We start from the raw sequence: 6,202 nt of genomic DNA on the forward strand, positions 1-6,202 counted from the left end.
AGGATGGCGAGGCAGGGTGGTGGCGAGGGTAAATAGAGGAGGAGGATTAAGAAAAGCAAATTAAAAAGAACAGAGAACATTGTAGAGAGGAGGAAGATTTATGATAATATATACATATAGATTTGGCTGTATGTGAGGGCAGGTGGTCAAGATGTGTACAGTATTGTGATGGAAACACGAATACATGCATGTGTAGCACTGATCCAATACTGAAACTGTCAAACCTTGGTGAAGACATGGGGCTGTTATATTCCCATCTGTAATACTTAAACAGTGTAAACAGCATGGTATCTCAGGTCTATAAGGAAATACTTGGACATTTCATGAAAATACTTTGGACCTTTCTCGGAATTTAAATTTAAGAAATTAGAGCCATTTTGGATGCTAATCCCAGCATCTGACCCGGACAGAGTCCGAATCCGTTCATCTCTCCATACCCTCTTAGACATTAGGGTTCCCTTTGGGTGGTCATTCCCCTGCCAAGTGTCTGTCCTTTGGAGCAAGGTCACCCTCGAGACCCCTCAAGGACCACCACCAACTTCTGAAGACCTGCACGGCACGAGGTTAGCGCGGTCACACACACATTCTTGAACAGAGCCACAGACAGGAGTATACATACAGACCAACTTTTCCTTTCTTCATTTCATACAGACAGCGTATGTCTTTGTCAGTAGCTCTCGACCTTGGTCGGCTATTCTGAAACACCTTGCAGCAGGTGTGCAGCGGAGGATTGAGACCAAGAGACTCATTTCCATCCTTAAGTCATTCAGAACCCCAGACCGTGGGTCCAGTCGAGGAAAAGCCGACACTCCGACCACCCCCTCTCAAGACCAGAGGGCAGGGAAAGCCATTAAGAGGCTGAGCAAGAGAGAGAGAAAAGAGGGAGCCCTTGAGAAAAGAGGTGTCACCTGAGTGCTTTGTCTTGAGAGTGTTAAGAGTGGGTTCAGGACATCTGGGCAGGCTTTGAAGGGTCAGCCACGGGACAGGAAACCCTCCTAATCCCCCAGCTGGGCCTGGAGGAGAGGATTTGGCCCGACTCGGCCTCCGCCCCCGGTCCCAATGCCAACACCCACAACAGTAGCTAATTGAACCCCACTCTGATCACAGCGCTTCCATCTAAAGCCTGAATGCTTTCACAGGCTTTTGTTGCGCAGCCTGGATATCTGTGCTACTGTATCTGCTATGGTAGATAGATGTTATCAATGTGCACAGCATATAGGAAGCCTGCGAATTGAATTCTAAGCACGTTACACAGATGTACAGATGGATGCAAAGCCTTTGAATATGTTCTGCCTGCCTGTATGCATACAGTTAGACACTGTTGGCAGGCATGTAAAATATTGATAACTAGATAGGCGGATGGATGGACTTAGAGTTCAATGAAGGAATAGAGGGCAGTAGTTTGTCTACAATGATGCGTAAACATAGCTAAGGCGGGCTGGTACATAGTTAGAGGACACTGGCCTTGAGCTCATGTTGTGTGGCCTCTCTCCTCTCAGATAACTGCCCCTCCCCCTACATGGCATTACCATACAGGCCGAGGGGTCAAGTGAAGGTGCTGTCCTCAACTAGCCAACTGGAAAACTTAAGAGTTCAGAGGTCATGGATAAGCAGCCCTGTTGGCTGGTTGGTCAGACAAATCAAATTAAAATCATATTGTGATCCCCTCTTAAATCACGGTACATATGGAATTAGGTGGGAAGACTGCACATTTCATTTAGTTTATCCTGGTACTTGACCAAAATATTGATAAGAAATAACATCAGATCAATTGACAATATAGAATTATGTTTTAGAATTTTATTTAGCTTATCTAATAATATCATGCAAAATTATTTTAGCTTTAGTTCGTTGGTTCTCATGAATAATAATAATAATAATAATATAATAATAATAATAATAATATGCCATTTAGCAGACGCTTTTATCCAAAGCGACTTACAGTCGTGCGTGCATACATTTTTGTGTATGGGTGGTCCCGGGGATCGAACCCACTACCTTGGCGTTACAAGCGCCGTGCTCTACCAGCTGAGCTACAGAGGACCACATGAAGCAATTTGTGTGCTTATACAGTGCATTCAGAAAATATTCAGACCCCTTCACTTTTTTCCACATTTTGTTACGTTACAGCCTTATTCTAAAATTGATTAAATACATTTTTCCCTTCATCAATCTACACACAATACCCCATAATGACAAAGCGAAAACAGGTTTTTAGATATGTCCACCTGTGGTAAATTCAATTGATTGGACATGACCTGTCCATATAAGGTCCCATAGTTGATAGTGCATGTCAGAGCAAAAACCAAGCCATGAGGTCGAAGGAGTTGTCCGTAGAGCTCCGAGACAGGATTGTGTCGAGGCACAGATCTGGGGAAGGGTACTAAAAAACGTATGCAGCAAAAAAATCTGTAGAAGGTTCTCAAGAACACAGTGGCCTCCATCATTCTTAAATGGAAGAAGTTTGGAGCCACCAATCAGGCCTTTATGGTAGAGTGGCTAGATGGAAGCCACTCCTCAGTAAAAGGCACATGAAAGCCCGCTTGGAGTTTGCCTAAAGGCACCTAAAGGACTCTCAGATCATGAGAAACAAGATTCTCTGGTCTGATGAAACCTGTATGCCAAGCGTTACGTCTGGAGGAAACCAGGCACACTCATCACCTGGCCAATACCATCCCTACTGTGAAGCATGGTGGTGGGTGCAGCATCATGCTGTGGGGATGTCTATCAGCGGCAGAGACTGAGAGACTAGTCAGGATCAAGGCAAAGATGAACGGAGCAAAGTACAGAGAGATCCTTGATGAAAACCTGCTCCAGAGCGCTCAGGACCTCAGACTGGGGAGAAGGTTCACCTTCCAACCGGACAATTGACCCTAAGCACACAGCCAAGACAACGCAGGAGTGGCTTCGGGACAAGTCTCTGAATGTTCTTGAGTGGCCCAGCCAGAGCCCGAACTTGAACCCGATCTCTGGAGAGACCTGAAAATAGCTGTGCAGCGACGCTCCCCATCCAACCTGACAGAGCTTGAGAGGATCTGAAGAGAAGAATGGGAGAAACACCCCAAATACAGGTGTGCCAAGCTTGTAGCGTCATACCCAAGAAGACTCTAGGCTGTATTCGCTGCCTTAGGTGCTTCAACAAAGTACTGAGTAAAGGGTCTGAATACTTAGGTAAATGTGATATTTCAGTTTTTCTTTTTTTAATGAATTTGCAAACATTTCTAAAAACCTGCTTTTACTTTGTCGTTATGGGGTATTGTGTGTAGATTGATGAGGGAAAAAAATTATTTCATCAATTTTAGAATGAGACTGTAACGTAACAAAAGTGTTGGTCAGGTCATGTCATAGTTCTTTGTCCCTGCTCTTTTGAACAGTGTTGAATAGGCTGATGAACAGCCATCACTAGCCGTCTACCAGGTGATGCACACTCATTCACACAAAACACACACACAAGCTATCACACACACACACACCTCATACTCACAAACACATGCACATACACACACACACAGCCAACGCTGCTGTCCCATGCTAGAGACATTGAACCACTGGTCACTTCCAATTTCACACTGTGTATTTAAATACTGTATCCCCGACGTAGCTCATCATAATATTTATACTACTGTACATTGCATTTTAGTTACACTGTTTATACACACAACATATTTATTTACAGTATACACTGGATTCTTGACATAGCTTACTCTAATATATCCACTGCTATACATATACTATTTGGGTTGCTAATCAGATTCGTCCCGCCGTTCTTTATTTATTGTCCTTTTTTGTATTTTTTTCCTTACATTTGAATTATTTGACATTTTACTGCATTGTTAGGCGCTAGTAACATAAGCATTTCACTGCACCAGCTATAACACCTGCTAAACTGTACGTGACCAATAAACTTTGATTCGATTTTTCTTTGAATAAGTTATTCAGTCTGTTTCATGTACAGAGGACAAGCTAAAAGTGAAGGGGTTTGGGTCCAGTTTGCCACCACCACCCACAGGGAGATGTACATTACATGCTACATTGGTGTTGGCACCTCTCATCTGAACTCACCATCTTTGTAATTTCATTTTTATCCCTTCCATGACTTTGACCTTCTCTGGCTGCGAGCATTTGGGAAGTAGTGATTTATCTGCCAAATACATTTGTTGGCTCCATTGAAATGTGTTTAAGGTGAGGGTCACTCTCCAGGTCAAAGATGGCAGATAATAAATCGAAGTTGGGGTGAGGGTTGAGAGGAGAGGTGGAGAGAAAGAGAGAGCTGTAGGCAGGATGGGGAGATGGACCAGGAGATAAAGTGGGGGAGTTTACAATTCGGCGAAAAATGGGGGGGAGAATCATTCTAAGGAGATGTAGGGTGTTTTATAGAGGCTTGAATGCTAAATGTCTCGGTACAGTGCAGCGTGGGAAACCTCACCTTGAGTGAGATCCGGCATTAAGATGGCGTATCATTCATGTTGACAGTTTGAGGTTGAGCCGGCAGGTTAGAGGGCTCATCTAAAGAGTGAAGGGCAGTGTTACCTGGCGCAGTGGTATACTCCTGAGTATTGCATTGCAGTGCTAACTGTGCCACTAGAGATCCTGGTTCGAATCCAGGCTCTGTCGCAGCCGGCCGTGACCGGGAGACTCATGGGCGGCGCACAATTGGCCCAGCGTCGTCCAGGGTAGGGGAGGGAATGGCCGGCAGGGATGTAGCTCAGTTGATAGAGCATGGCGTTTGCAACGCCAGGGTTGTGGGTTCGTTTCCCACGGGGGGCCAGTATAAAAAAATAAATGTAATCACTAACTGTAAGTCGCTCTGGATAAGAGCGTCTGCTAAATGACTAAAATGTAAATGTAATTATAAATTATAAATTATAATTATAAATATTATAAATGGCTTTGATGATCAGACTCTTTTAATGAGCATTTATGACAGTTGATATGATTTTATAAAGATGGAGAATGTTCGAATCTAGGTTGAATACTGTACTACTATCCCGTATACACTCTTAGAAAAAAAGATGCTGTCTGGAACCTAAAAGGGTTCTTCGGCTGTCCCCATAGGAGAACCCTTTGAATAACCTTTTGGTTCCAGGTAGAACCCTTTTGGGTTCCATGTAGAACCCTTTCCATAGGGGTTCTACCTGGAACCAAAAAGGGTTCTCCTTTGGGCACAGTCGAAGAACCCTTTTGGAACCCTTTTTTATAAGAGTGTACATGATTACTTGTTGTGTGTATTATGTTGGCCGTCAGCTGTTATGACAGTGTTGTGAAGGCGTTATGACAAGCTCTTGAGGTGAAGTGTTACCCACTTGCCTTTGGTAAGGCTTATTCCTTTGAATTTGGGAATGTCAATGTGATCATCTTAGCTTTCATCGCTCTTATTTTCCGTTTTGCATGCATCACAGCTGACAATTACAACCTCCCTACCTCTCCTATACGACAAGGAACTGTTTTGAAAAGGTAAGCACAACTATTGTTTAAAGATGTGAACTTGTACAGAGAGGTGAGTTGGTGGGCACTTCATGGCCTGAGCATATACTGTAGCTTCCGTACATAGATACGTAATCTCTGTTACAGTGAGCGCTGATACAGGCCCTCATGTAAACCCTTTTAACTTTGAGCCTGTTTCTTATGCTGAGGTCTGTAAAACTCTAAAAGCCATAGACCCTAAAAGGTCTGCAGGCTCAGACAACATGGATTCCTACCTCTTAAAGACAGCAGCTGGTATTATTGCTGAGCCTGTGGCTCCAATTTTTTACTTAAGTCTCTTGACCAATTCTATACCCAAAATATGGGAATTAGTTTATGTCCTCCTTCTTCTAAAGGGTGGAGACCCTTCAAATGTGAATAACTACTGCCCTATCTCCAAGCTCCCTATCCTCACCAACGTCTTTGAATCCCTAGTGAAGTCCCAGCTAAAGACATTCCTACTTGAAAATAACATCCTGAGAGGGGTTCAGTCTGGTTTTAGGTCAGGGCACAGCACCATAACTCCAGCTATGGCAGTGGCAATTGACATCATAAATGCACTTGATAAAAAACAACATTGTGTTGCATTGTTTGTTGATTTATCAAATGTGTTTGAATCAGTTGACCATGAACTGTTACTAGCCAGACTCAGTAACATTGGTCTCAGTGAAGGGGCTGTCAATTGGTTTAGAAATGATTTTGCAGACAGAACACAATGTGTCTATGCTGATAATAACAA

This window comes from Coregonus clupeaformis, unplaced genomic scaffold (genome assembly GCF_020615455.1).
Source record: "Coregonus clupeaformis isolate EN_2021a unplaced genomic scaffold, ASM2061545v1 scaf2150, whole genome shotgun sequence".
NCBI lineage: Eukaryota > Metazoa > Chordata > Actinopteri > Salmoniformes > Salmonidae > Coregonus > Coregonus clupeaformis.